At 36.8% G+C, this 15,598-nt stretch overlaps 1 non-coding gene across 1 annotated transcript; it reads right to left on the bottom strand.

The window, feature by feature from the left end:
• Nucleotides 1-2,573: 2,573 nt before the first annotated feature.
• On the bottom strand, nucleotides 2,574-2,677 carry LOC132686965 (U6 spliceosomal RNA). The gene has a single exon (XR_009613918.1). It is a non-coding gene; the product is annotated as a U6 spliceosomal RNA (small nuclear RNA).
• Between the last annotated feature and the right edge of the window lie 12,921 nt (nucleotides 2,678-15,598).

Genomic DNA, 15,598 nt, shown 5'->3' on the forward strand with positions numbered 1-15,598 from the left:
AAGCAACTCCTGAATTTTCCGGCTCAGAAATTACTAGTATCATTTGGCATTATTTTAATTATTTAAAAGTGATATGATCAATGACCCCAGATTAATATTTTTAATTTGCTCTTATTTCTTTTTTTATAAAAGTTTATTTATTTATTTTGAGAGAGAGAGGGAAGGAGGGTGGGAGGGGCAGAGAGAGAAGGAGAGAGAATCCTAAGCAGGCTCCCAGACGGGGCTTCATCTCACGACCATGAGACATGTCCTGAGCCGGAATCAGGAGTCAGATGCTCAAATAACTGAGCCACCCAGGCGCCCCTAATTTGCCCACTTTCTATTCTATTTCATCCATCTTCTAACAGTTGAACATGTTTGTCATGTCACAGATGCAGAGCTAAATCACAGAGCAAATGTGCAAAGTCTCATTAGCATAAAAGACATTTCTATCATTAGCAAATCAGTTATGGAAACAGAAACAAAGAGTAAGAACTCTGGTTCTCTGATTATGATTTCCCCTCATAAGAAACATTCTGTTCAAAATGTCCTGTATTTTTAAGATGGGAAACATGGTTTACTCTGAATTATCTACAAGGTCATATTGAGAAATGTTTGTACAGAGTGTATCTGCATTTGTTTTATCAATGGAATTATCAGTGACATTGGTCTTAAATTGGAGGTCCTGGAATATGGAATCTGAAGTAAAAAAATGATGAAACACTTGTGAGCAGAGTTCTGTATGAGAAAGCGAAAGTCTGGTTTGCCATAAAGCTTATATGAGCTACAAAGCTTGTCTCCACTCACCTGGAGCCTCTTTTTACTTTTCCTTGTTCCCGGTGCCTTGTCTGATCTGGCTTCCTCACCACCCCAATTAGTCCCTTTTTTAGCATGTAGTGGTCAAACACCCCTATTAGGAAATTTTCTGATTCACAGAGTTTCACTGAAGTGTATTTGAGGGATTAGGTTTTATTAATTACCATTTCTATTTGCATCTAGAAATGTAAGCTTTAATATAAAGAAATGAAATACGAATGGTGACATTTCAGCATCATTTGGGAAAAGGGTTTGGGAGCTGATAGAGGCAGGGGCAGAGTGGAAGGAGGATACTAAGTGAGCGGTGGCTCCTGATGCACAGAGATGGCTACTAACACACACGCACACAGCCCCTCTTCCCTATCCCACCTTCTTCCTGCTGATCTCACCTAACCGCATGGTGCTGCGGAAAGAGCCTTGGATTAAGAGTGGGGAGACCTGACATGTAGTTTTAACTCTGCCTCACTTTATTTGTATGATCCAGACCAGATTACTTCCTACTTCATTCTCAGAGCACCTGTGCATTCTTTTAACTTGTTTAAACAAAAACAAAAAGAAAAAAGCCTATAGAAAATGAGGTAGAGGATGCAGTAATAAGAGAAGGGTCCTTCCAAAATAGCAAATATCAGAGTTGAATAGAACACTGTGCTCATACCCATTACCTGAATTACAATGTTGGCTTCTGAGACTAACCTTGCAAAATTTCCTACTGCCCGACACTATCAAGAGTTCCATTTGTAAATCCAAATGTCATCATTGAAAATGAGTTATGATTTCCTGCTCAAACTCCCACAGAAGCTCTGGGCTGATAAGCAATCCCCTGAAAGGGACTATTCCTCTTCCCAAGGGATTTAGAGCCTAACAAAGATGAATAAGATAAGTAAATATTTACTGCTGTTTTAGAAACCAGAAAGCAAACAGCCTAGTGAGTGGGCAGACTTAGCATGAGCATGGTGATAGTAATGTGACTATGAAGGTTTTTGAAATATATGACTTATAGGATTTTGTTTGCTTCTTTTACTCTAAGAATCCTAATTTTTTACTCAGGGGTTTGTTATCTATTTATGATTATGCAATTTCTTTACTAAATAATGGCAACCTTTGCTACTCTATTAGAAGTTTATAAGGAAAAAAGTGTAGAAAAACACAAAAACATAGACACACATCTGACCTAAGCACACACTCGTAAATAACGAAAGCTCTGAAGTGCATCATAAAAAGGCCTTATGATCAGAAAAGGAAAGAATGAATAGGGTTGGAACGGAAGCTAAGAGAATTATTGGCTGCAGTGCTAGAAAGGACTGAGCAAAGAGAGGGATGCATCTGACCAGGCTTTGTTAAGGAGGTAGACATTAGTTTGGGATATTATTTTATTCCTAACATTTTTAAAAATTATTAAATTTTTTTTGATGTTTATTTATATTTTGAGAGAGAGAGAGAGAGAGAGAGAGAGAGAGAGACAGAGTGAAAGTTGGGGGAGGGCAGAGAGAGAGAGGGAGACACAGAATCTGAAGCAGGTTCCAGGCTCTGAGCTGTCAGCACAGAGCCCGATGTGGGGGTTGAACTCACAAACCGTGAGATCATGACCTGAGCCAAAGCTGAATGCTTCACTGACTGAGCCACCCAGGCACCCCATTCTTACATTTTTTAAATGTTTATTTCTTCTTGAGAGAGAGAGAGAGAGAGAGAGAGAGAGAGAAGTGGGGGAGGGACAGAGTGAGGGGGACAGAGGATCTGAAGCAGACTCTACGCTGACAGCAGAGAGCCTGATAGGGGACAAAAATCTGGAAGCTTCACAAATCTGCATGTCACCCTTGTGCAGCAGCCAGGCTAATCTTCGTATGGTTTCAGTTTTTAGTATATGTGCTGCCGAGGCGAGCGCCTTCCATTTTTATAGGAAAGTCCAGGAAACTTCTTATATGTAAATGATTATAGTTAATTTTATATTTCGTTTTGATAAGATACTTACTAATTGTAACAAACAGGTTTTTTTCTTTTTATGAGATGTAGGAGGCTAAAAGTCTTTCCCCTCATTAACTTCTCAGGTTATCTAAAATTCCAAGCTCCAGACATATGTGCCCATGTCTCTGTTTGATATCTCCACCGATGTCTTAAAGATGCTTCAGACTCAATATGACCCACATTAAAACCATAACCTTTGTCTCATACCTGGTCCTCTCCTGGTGTCAACTCTTTTCAGTGAATAGCATGTACACATCATTGTCACCCTTGACATCTTATCCGATTATAAGGAAAGAGGCCCATCACTAGGTCCATTGATAACACTTTTAAAATATCTTTAAATCTATACACATCTCTCTCTCTCTCTTTCTCCTCATTGTCACCACTCCTAATTCAAATACCAAGGTCTCTTACACTAATCTCTTGATCTAATTTTCCTGTACAACCCTTGCTCCCTGCCCCTAATTCTCACACACAGGAGACGATGTGAGCCAAGTAAAATATAAGTCTCATCACGTTCTCTTTCTTCTTAAGAGTCTTTAAAGCTTATACAGTGCTCTTAAGATAAAGAAGAGAATCTTTAACATGTCCTATGAAGCTCTGACTGATATAACCTCAGATCACCTCAGCCCCAGCCTCCTTGCCTGCTTTCTTCCTCACTCTTTATTCAAGCTTCCTGGCTTCTTTCCAATTCTTCTTTCCAATACCTTGATCCTCACCATAGGGCCTTTCCACTCACTGTTGCCTCTGCCCGGAACACCTCTTACACACCCTTTCACTTAATAACTTTTCCTTGTCTTCCAAATTATCCAAATACCTCTTCCTCAGGAAATCCTACTCTGACTTGACAAATTGGATCAGATCAGTACATCTTTCATGGCACTGATCACTATTTGTAATTTGTATACTTAGATGATCACTGTCTACCTCCCACACAATGAGCTTCATGAGGGACCATGTCTGTTTTCACTGGTCCTTTTCTTGAGCACTCAGCCCAGTGATTAGCAAGTACTGAGTTTTCAATGTATTGAGGAATGAATGAATGTATGAATGACTGGATGACTGGATGGATGGATGACTGAAAGATCACTATCTTCAGATGTCAAATAACTAAAGTCATTAAGCCAATTTGTTGTAGAGTTTTATCATTTTCCAGGAAAAGAGATCCCAAGAGAATGGCATTTGATGCAATGGTATAGAGAATAGGAAGGGAATAACACAGAGCGTATTTATAGTTACCTTTGCTATTCAGAATCTGTTCCCCTTTCCTAAGACAGCATCCTCTTTTTAGGGGACTGTATTTTTCCTTCATGGTGTGGTTTTGTGGGAGTGTATATTTTTCAATAAATAACAAAAAATCAAATAACCCAATTTAAAAATGGACAAAGGATTTGAATACGCATTTCTCCAGAGAAGATATACAAATGGACAATAAGTTCATGTAAAGATGCTCAAAATCAGTAGTTCTTAGAGAAATGCAAATCAAAATGACAGTGACATGCCACTTTGCACACAATAGGATGACTCTAATCAAAATGACAGACAATAACAAAGGTTGACAAGGATGTGGAGAAACCCATACTTCTCATACACTGCAGGTGGAAATGTAAAATGATGCAGTGCTTTGGAGAAGAGTTTGGCAGTGCCTCAAGTCTTTAACTGTAGTTAACATATTACTTAGCAATTTCACTTCCTAGGTATCCATCCAAGAGAATTAAAAACATATGTGAACATATGTTCACAAGAAGACTGATACACAGATACTCGTAGCAGTATTATTCATTACAACCAAAGCGGAAACAACCCAAATGACCATCAACTGATAAATGGATAAACAAATGTAGTCTATCAATGTAATGGAATATTATTTGGCAATAAACAGGAATGCAGTGCTGATACATACTACAAACATGGGTCAGTCCATAGTAAAAGTACTATGTTAAGGGAATGAAGCCAACCACAAAAGACCACGCATTGTTTGGTTCCATTTATATGAAATGTCTAGAATAGGCAAAACCACAGAGACCAAAATTAGAATAGTGGTTCTAACGGCTGGGGTGAGGAGAAAAATGGAGAGTGATTACTAATGGTTATGGGGTTTCTTAAGGGGTGTTCAAAATGTTCTAAAATAGATTCTAATAATGGTTGCACATCTCTGGGAATGTATTAAAAACTACCAATGTGTATACTTTAATTTAAAGGAGTGAATTTTATCGTTGTGAATTATATCTCAATTTACTGTTGAAAAATAAATATGATGTATCAATAAGTCTAAATCTTGTAATAGGTACAAAATGTAAGGGTGGCACAGACTGAGGACAGGAGTGGAACAAAGAAGACTACATTGGCGAGATGATGGTAAATCCGTGAATTACTTGTCTTTCACCCAACCTTACCTGTCAGCACACTGGGAGTCAGTTCCATCAGGCTTTGGCTGCCCAAATACATAAATTTTAAAGAATAACAGTTGCATGTAGTTTTGAATGGAAAATATGTTCCAGAATGGTCAAGCATATAAATCCAAGAGATTAAGCTTCAGGCAAATCCAATCTACACAGGCAGATCGCTAATAGAGGTCATGATTGCAGTTTGGCTACACCTGAGTTTATTCAATGACGCATTTTTCTTTTCTCTTCAGACTCATAAGCACAAGAGCTGCCAGGAGACAAGAACCCCCTCAAACATATTATTCTCGCAGGATGTTGAATGAGTAGATACTAGAACCTACTTCACTTATCTGGTTGCTCACTGTGTAACCAAAACAATTCAGGTCTCCAAATGTTTGCTCACATACCAAAAACCTAAACAATATTAAGCAGCACACTAAAGACAGGAAGTGCCTTTTGGAAATTGTTGTCAGAACTTTGTTACCACATTCAAACTTCCCCATTAAGAAAAAAAAATGTCTCTCTTAACAATGCATGTACTCAGAAATGATAAAAAGCAATTTACAAATTCTTTATTTTCTCTTATGGACTATATCTGTGTTAAATGGAAAAATGTTTGAGACTGTACATCCCAGAGTTCCTACATATCATTAGCCCAGGGCATAGTTTTTACTACTGGTTACTTATTAGTACTATTTCGTCAATCTCATACAATGAGTAAATAATAACTTGCAAACACAATAGGATACAAAGTAGAATTTTTACTGTAACCTAGGAAACTAAAAGCTTGTCAATCATTTCTCCTTGTATACCACTGAATCATAGAGAAAGGGACAGGAATGGATTGTGACAAAACCCTGCACCACAAATTATGCATAAGTTTTATGACCTTAAGATTTCTGGCAGAAAAAAATGTCATGTCAAAGACCACCATGACCAGAAAAGAATAGTAGTCTGCAGACCCGGAAGAAATGTATCTTAGCAGACTGTGTGGGCAATCCCTGGATAATATTAGGAAATCATAGTTTGTAATGTAATAGAAGCGTACTGAGTCAGATTCAAGGTTAACCTATAATGGTAGACTATTAGAATCAGAAAGCAACATGCACTGAGGAGGAGAACCCCACATTTCCACTGAATAAGGGAGACCATATCTCCACTGGAGGTCGGCCTCCAGCCCAGATATGGGTGTCAGTCATTTTCTGCTCTACACAGATCTGCTGAATGAGGAAAGAGGAAAACAAGATCCTGAAGGTTTGGGGTAGAGAGGAGCAGGAAGAGGCCCTTATGGCCGACCGCCTGCTTGGTAGAGTGTCCACAGAAAATTAAATATCTTGTATGGTGAATTTTAATTTCCCTTTAGTATTTGCTTTGTGCCATTTAAAAGAATTTTGTTGAGGTCTATTTCACTGCAGTGAAGTAGGCACACCTTAAGGGTCCAGTATCATCAGTTTTGACAAATGGATAAAGTCATGTAACCTATACCCTATTAAAATACAGAACATTTATGGCCCCAGAAGATTCCCTTATGCTTCTTTCTAGTTAGTCTCTTCCTGCTCAGAAATAGCTTTGTTCTGATTTCCATCATAAAATAGTTTTCTTTGTTTTATGACTTCATATAAATATTTATTTCTTTACGTCAGGCTCCTTTCACTCTGTATGACACTGTTGTTTGCATCTATAATTTATTCCATTTCATAGCTGAATGTTGTTCCATCGTATATTTGTTTATTCTTTCTTCCATTAATGGAAACCTAGGCTGTTTCCAGGTTCAGTTTATGATAAATGAAGCTGCCTGTGAATGTTCTTATAAAAGTCATTTTTGATATATATATTTCTCTTGAATAAAAACCTAAAATGGACTTGTTGGGTCATAGGGTAGAAATACATTTAAATCTTTCAAATATTACGAGTTTTCCAAAATAGAGGTAGTATTTTACACACCGACCAACAATGTATGAAGTTCTTTTTGCTTTACACCTTTATCAACATTTCATGATGTTTTCATTTCACCCTTTCTAATGGCTATGTAATGATTTCGCATGGTGGTTTTAGTTTGCTTTTTTTCCTAATGGTTAAGAACATTGAGCACAGTCTCATGTGCCTATTGGCCATTCATATACCTCTTCTGTGAAGTATATGTTCAAGTCTTTCCTCTGTTTTTATATTGGGCTGGCTATCTCTTCATTAAAATGTAGGGATTCTTTATATATTCTGAATACCACTCTATTTCTCAAATTTATGTGTTGCAAGTGTTTTTCTCTGCCTACGGCTATGTATTCATTTTCTTAGTAATGTCTCCTGATGAGCAGTTTTAAATATTAGCACTCAATTTATCATTTTTTAAGTTGACTTTTATTTCTGTGTCATTTATAAGAAATAATTTGCCCAAATCAATCAGTGTGATACATCACATTAATAAAAGAAAGGATAAGGGGCACCTGGGTGGCTCAGTCGGTTGAGCAACTGACTTTGGCTCAGGTCATGATCTCATGGCTCATGAGTTCGAGCCCAGCGTTGGGCTCTGTGTTGACAGCTCAGAGCCTGGAGCCTGCTTTGGATTCTGTGTCTCCCTCTCTCTCTGCCCCTAACCCACTTGCATTCTGTCTCTGTGCCTCTCAAAAATAAATAAACGTTAAAAAATTTTTAAAAATAAATAAATAAAAGAAAGGATAAGAACCATATGATCCTGTCAATAGATGCAGAAAAAGCATTTGACAAACTACATCCTTTCTTAATAAAAAACCCTCAAGAAAGTCGGGATAGAAGGAACATACTTAAACATCATAAAAGCCATATATGAAAAGCTCACAGCTAATATCACCCTCAATGGGGAGAAACTGAGAGCTTTCCCCCTGAGATCAGGAACACGACAGGAATGTCCACTCTCACCACTGATGTTTAACATAGTGTTGGAGTCCTAGCATCAGCAATCAGACAACAGAATGAAATAAAAGGCATCAAAATTGGCAAAGAAGTCAAACTTTCACTTTTCACACATGACATGATACTTTACGTGGAAAACACGAAAGACGACCAAAAGACTCCAAGAACTGATACATGAATTCAGCAAAGTCGTAGGGTACAAAATCAATGTACAGAAATCAGTTGCATTTTTATATACCAATAATGAAACAACAGAAAGAGAAATAAAGACACTTATCCTATTTACAGTTGCACCAAGAACCATAAAATACCTAGGAATAAACCTAACCAAAGACGTAAAAGATCTGTATGCTGAAAACTATAGAAAGCTTATGAAGGAAATTGAAGAAGACAGAAAGAAATGGAAAAAAATTCCATGCTCATAGATTGGAAGAATGAATATCGTTAAAATGACAACACTACCTGAAGTAATCTACACATTCAAAGCAATCCCAATCAAAATTGCACTGACATTCTTTTCAAAGCTTCTCAAACAATCTTAAAAATTGTATGGAACCACAAAAACCCCAAATAGCCGAAGTAATATTGAAGAAGAAAACCAAAGCGGGAGGCATCACAATCCCAGACTTTAGCCTCTACTACAAAGCTGTAGTCATCAAGACAGTTTGGTATTGGCACAAAAACAGACACATAGACCAATGGAATAGAATAGAGAACCCAGAATTGGACTCACAAGTATATGGACAACTAATCTTTGACAAAGCAGGAATGTGCATCCAATGGAAAAAAAGACAGTCTCTTTAGCAAATGGTGCTGGGAGAACTGGCCAGCAACATACAGAAGAATGAAACTAGAGCACTTTCTTACACCATGCACAAAAATAAACTCAAAATCGATGAAAGACCTAAATGTGAGACAGGAAACCATCAAAACCCTAGAGGAGAAAGCAGGCAACAACCTCTCTGACCTTAGTCTCAGCAATTTCTTATTCCACATCTCCAAAGGCAAGGGAGTTAAAAGCAAAAATGAACTATTGGCACCTCATGAAGATAAAAAGCTTCTGCACTGCAAAGGAAACAATCAACAAAACAAAAAGGCAACTGACAGAATGGGAAAAGATATTTGCAAATGACATGTAGGATAAAGGGCTAGTATACAAAATCTATAAAGAACTCACCAAACTCAACACCCAAAAAATAAATAATCTAGTGAAGAAATGAGCAGAAGACATGAATAGACACTTTTCCAAAGAAGACATTTAGATGGCAAACAGACACATGAAAATATGCTCAACGTCACTCATCATCAGGGAAATACAAATCAAAGCCACACTGAGATATCACCTCATGCCAGTCAGAGTGGCCAAAATGAAGAAATCAGGAGACTATAGATGCTGGAGAGGAGGTGGAGAAACGGGAACCCTCTTGCACTGTTGGTGGGAATGCAAACTGGTGCAGCTGCTCTGGAAAACAGTGTGGAGGTTCCTCAAAAATTTAAAAATAGAACCACCCTATGACCCAGCAATAGCACTGCTAGGAATTTACTCAAGGGATACAGGAGTGCTGATGCATAGGGGCACATGTACCCCACTGTTTATAGCAGCACTTACAACAATAGCCAAATTATGGAAAGAGCCTAAATGTCCATCAACTGATGAATGGATAAAGAAGATGTGGTTTATACATACAATGGAATACTACTTGGTAATGAGAAAGAATGAAATCCTGCCATTTGCAGCAACGTGGATGGAACTGGAAGGTATTATGCTGAGTGAAATAAGTCAGTCAGAGAAGGACAGATATCATATGTTTTCACTCATATGTGGATCTTGAGAAACTTAACTGAAGTCCATGGGGCAAGGGAAGGAATAAAAAATAGTTACAGAGAGGGAGGGAGGCAAACCACAAGAGACTCTTAAATACAGAGAACAAACTGAGGGTGGATGGGGGTGGGGGAAAGGGGAAAATGGGTGATGGGCATTGAGGAGGGTACTTGTTGGGATGAGCACTGGGTGTTGTATGTAAGCCAGTTTGACAATAAATTATATTAAAAAAACAATAATTTTCCCAGCACAAACTTGCAAATATAGTCTCCTATATGTTTTCTGGAAGCTTTATAGTTTTGGCTTTTGCATTTAGGCCTATTATCCTTCTCAAATTAGTGCTTGTGTATGACTTGATGTAGAGATCAAGATATTTTTTATTTTTCCATATGGATGTCTACATCCATAATGGTGTTCCAGCACCATTTATTGAAAAAACCTTTTACTTAAAAAAATCATTTGCTCCTTTTCTTTGAATTTCTATATGATATTTTGCAATTATCTTGTCAACTTTTACTTTTAAAAAGTCTGCGAAGATTGTGATCACAAAGAATCAATAACCCAATTTTGGAACAATAGAACACTTAACAATGCTGAGTCTTAAAATTCACAAACATGGTATGTCTCTCCACGTATTCAAGGTCTTCTTTAATTTCTTTCATAATATTTAACGTTTTTAAATGTAGAGTTTAACACAAATCCTATTAAATTTGTTCCTAAGTATTTTATGTTTTGGGTGTTATTATAAATGCTACTTTTAATCTTATATTCAAATTTGGGGAATATAAAAATACGATTTATTTTTACAAATTGGCTTTGATACTATAACATGGCTACATTTACCTATAAGTTCTAGCAGAATTTATATAGATTACCTAGGAATTTCTACAAGTACAATTATGTCATCTGCAAATAAAGGCATTATTGTTTCCTTTCTTATCTGTATGTTTTTATTTCTTTTTTTTTTTTGCTGTATTTTGCTAGATAGGACCTCTAGTACAATTTTTAATAGAATCTGTACGTCCTATAAGAGAATGAGAAAACAGACCACAGACTGGGAGAAAATATTTGCAGAGTACATATCTGATAAAGGACTGTTATTCAAAATATACAAAGAGCTGTTAAAACTCAATAAGAAAATAAACAACCTGATTTAAAAATGGGCAAAAGACCTGAACAGACATCTCACAAATAAGATATGAAGATGGAAAATAAGCATATAAAAAGATGTTGAACATCAAATGTCATTAGAGAACTGCAAATTAAAACAATGAGATATCACTACATATCTATTAGAAAGGCCAAAATCCAAAACACTAACAACTCCAAATGTTTATGAGACTGTGGAATAAGAGGAATTCTCATTCACTGCTGGTGGAAGTGCAAAATGGTACAACCACTTTGGAAGATAGTTTGGGAGGTCCCTAAACAACTAATATGACCCAACAATCACACTCTTTGGTATTTACCAAAATAATTGAAAACTTATGTCCACATGAAAACAGGCACAAGAATGTTTATAGCAGCTTTATTCATTATTTCCAAAACCTGAAAGCAACCAAAATATCCTTCAGTAGGTGAATAAGTAAATAAATGTAGTACTTCCAGGCAATTGGATATTATTCAGCACTAAAAATAAATGAGCTGCCAAAACATGAAAAGACTTAAGGAAAAACCTTAAGTGCATATTATTAAGTGAAAGTAGCCAATCTGGAAAGGCTACATACTCTATGACTCCAACTATATGACATTCTGGAAAGAGAAAGACTATATAAACAGTAAAAGGACCAGTGGTTCCCAAGAGTTGGGGGAGTGGGGGAGGGATGAATAGGCAGAACCCAAAGGATTTTGGGGCAATGAAACTATTCCATACAAGGTTACAATGGTGACTCCATGTCATTGTACTTTCGTCACAATCCATAGAATGTACAACACCAAGAGTGAACCCTAATGTAAACTTTGGACTTTGGGTGATGATGATATGTCAATGTAAGTTCACGGACTGTAACATGTGAGGGCCAGGGATGTACTGGAACTCCCTACTTTCTCTCAATTGTGCTGTACCCCTAAAACCGCCCTAAAAAGTAAGTCTATTAAAAGACGTGGACATCCATGCCTTTTCCCTATTTTTGAGGATGAGCATTCAGTATTTCACCAGTAAGAGTGATATTAACTCTGGAATTTTTACAGATGCCTTTCATTAGACTGGGAATTTTTTCTTTTGTTCTTATTTTGCAGAGACTTTTTAATCATGGTTTGGGACTTAAATTTCATAACTGCATTTTCTGCAATGATCGAAATACCATATCATATAACTTTTCTCTTTAATACTTAAGTCACATTGTGAATTTTTGTGTTAAACCAACAGTGTATTATGCTTTTTCTATGTTGTTATATTTGACTTGCTTATATCTTTTTTAGAAAGTTTATTTTTATTTATTATTTTTCACTTACTTATATCTTGTTAAGGATTTTTGGATGCAAATTTATAAGGAATATTAATTTGTAATTTTTCTTTTTTTGTAACGTTTCCAGCTTCTTTGTTATCAGGGTTATACAGACTTTACAAAATTAGCTGGGAAACATTACTTCTATTATACTACCTGAAAGAGTTTGTGTAATATTGGTAACAATACTTTCTATTTTTTTCTTTTTGATTTTCTCTCTTCCTGCTTTTTACAAAAAGCTTCCTATTTTTGCAACCAGGACTCTAGCTCTGGGTGATGGCAATGGATCCTTGAGCCGTAAAAGGAACAAAAATCTGTCCTGACACGTGTTTTTAAAAAGAGGTTGTTTCTCTCTTATTTGAGGTGTGTGTGTGTGTTTCACATTTAGGTGAAATTCTAAATACTTCTACATATTTAAAAGCAATCATACACATACACACACACACACACACACACACACAAACACACACACATACACACACACAAATAGATTATTGGAGAGACTTGCTTTTGAAAGTTACCTCTGCTGGTGTAACAAAGGACTTGAAAACTCTTAATTATATTATTCAATATCAGTAGGAAATATAGATATTAGATATTATTATTATTGTAATACATGGAAATTTCAACTAAACATATCTAAAAGAAGCCAGGAAATTTTGGGCAGCACATTTAGGAAAGAGGAAGGAAATATTTCATCTTTGGGGAACCAAAGCAATGAAAATATCTCTGTATTGGGAGTTGACAGTGTTTGCTTTATCCATCTGAAGGTTATAATTTTACTTGTATGCAAGTAAAAAATTGTTAAGTTTTTTATGGTGAATTAATCCATGTAACTCATTATATTCATCATAAAATGAACTTCTTTAATCTCTAGTAATGTTTTTGCTTAAAATTTTATCTGTTGTGATGTTAATATAGCTATATGTGCTTTATTTTGATTGTTATTTGCACAATACTCAACTGGTTAGAAAATATTTGTAAGAAATATTCCTCAGAATTATTTAGTTAACTTAAAAATAAGTGCTAAACATTGACAAAAGTACAATATGCCTTTTTATATGGAACGAAGTTCATACCACATTAATGAACAAACAATAGCAAATACAATAAATAGCATATTCTTGGTGGGGAAGGGGGAAGTGTGTGTGTGCGCACATGTGTGTATGCTCATAGTGAGCATACCTATTAGTGTAAAGATACATACCTAGCTGTTTTTGGTAGTTCCTCCTAGGTAATGGAATGTTGGTGATTTTTGTTTCTTTTTACTTCTTTGTACTAATTTTCTAAAATAAGATTATATTTCTGTTTATTTAAAAATTGTTTTTAATGTTTTATTTTTGAGAGGGAGAGAGAGTGGGCATGTAAGTAGGGGAGGGGCAGAGAGAGAGGGAGAGAGAGAATCTGAAGTAAGCTCCATGCTATCAGCACAAAGCCTGACACGGGGCTCGAACCCACCAACCATCATATCATGACCTGAGCCAAAGTTGGACGCTCAACTGACTGGGTCACCCAGGTGCCCCTATTTCGTTTGTTTGTTTGTTTTTAACTTTTTGAAAATATTAAGAAAAAGGGAACAGTATCAGTTGCATAAAGAGAAACCAAGTTATTTCTAGACTGGAGGAAATCACTGACTTTGCCAATAGTAACATCTTCAGTATCTTTAACAAGAATAGTTTCAGTAGAGGGGCGCCTGGGTGGCGCAGTCGGTTAAGCGTCCGACTTCAGCCAGGTCACGATCTCTCGGTCCGTGAGTTCGAGTCCCGCGTCAGGCTCTGGGCTGATGGCTCGGAGCCTGGAGCCTGTTTCCGATTCTGTGTCTCCCTCTCTCTCTGACCCTCCCCCGTTCATGCTCTGTCTCTCTCTGTCCCAAAAATAAATAAAAAACGTTGAAAAAAAAAAATTAAAAAAAAAAAAAAAAAAGAATAGTTTCAGTAGAGGGTTTGAAGGTGAATTAGAATATAATGGATTTCAGAGTGGGAGAAACAAATCATTTTTTTAACTGGCCGTGAAGGACGTGAAAAGGATAACGTATAAATGATGTGTGACTGGAAAGGCAGGGTCTAATTTTATTTTATTTTTTAGATTGAAAGAAAGATTAACATGTTTATGGGTGAAGGACAAAAAAGAAGATGAAAACAGAAAGTTCAGTTCATTGAGCAAGAGAGAGGAAGGCCTCAAGGGCACAGACAGTGGGCTGGGCTTGTAAAAAGCAGAAACTGGGCAGGAAAAGGTAAAGGTTGCATTCTGGAAGTTCCTTTCAAACTAAGAAATAGGAAGACCAGTGCTCTAGGCTTGCAAGTGAGAGGCAGGCAAGACTAGTTTCAACTTGTTTGCTGTTTGCTTTTTTTCTGAGAACAGAAACAGGGCCCTCCAAAAGACAGGATCTAGTTTTAAAAACAAAATTAGAAGCTTAGTCTGTATCTTGGCTTCTTGTCTGAATAATTACACCATTCCAGCTGCCTTTTGTAAATGGACCCAGAATCACTAATACTACTATCTCAAGTAAAAGATCAAGCAGAAACGCTTTCTTTCAGCCCAGCCAGCCTGAAATGAAAACATTAATTATTAAATAATTATTACAAGTAATTCTCTTTAGATTTACACCCAAAAGTAACCACTTAAAATGATTTATTCATAATACTTAGCTGGTTTTGTTTCTTTCTTTTCTTTTTTTTTTTTCAAGAAGCTGTGACAGAGACATGGAACCCTTAGAGGGAAATAAGGGGAGGGAAAGAGCCAAAAGATATTGACTATTTAGTACTGGGTGCAATATAGCAACTCTCTGATGTTTATATCTGATAGATGATGAAACTAAAAACAACATGATAAAGTTATTTACCAAAGCTCATGCAGCTAATAAGCAGCAGCCCTGGAATGTTACTCTAGAACCCATGCAGTTTATACTATGTCAGCCTGGCTACAAATCTAAATTTCCTGACTACTGATCCTAGAACTCAGCCTCCCAGAATTGTGAAGCCAGCTGATGAATCCTTATAGAAGATGGGTGAAGAAAAACGGCAAAGTTGGAGAAGTTCTAGCTTCCAGTGAAGAGAGCAGACTCTTAATCCCCAGCTGGCCTCATGTTTGCTTTGGGCAACTCTTCGTCTCCTCTGAATCTCAGTTTCCTTCTCTGAAAAATTGGAACTTTTTATTGAATGGCTTGTAAGATTCCTTTCTAGCTCCAAAATGCAGGACCCCACTGTACCTGCTCTTTGCCTTGAAGGCTCAGCCTGCCTCCCAGTATATTATGGGAGGTTTCCAAAACTCCTCAGGATAGAATACTTATCCACAGCCAC

Source organism: Panthera onca, chromosome F1, assembly GCF_046562875.1.
Source record: "Panthera onca isolate mPanOnc1 chromosome F1, mPanOnc1 haplotype 2, whole genome shotgun sequence".
Classification (NCBI taxonomy): domain Eukaryota; kingdom Metazoa; phylum Chordata; class Mammalia; order Carnivora; family Felidae; genus Panthera; species Panthera onca.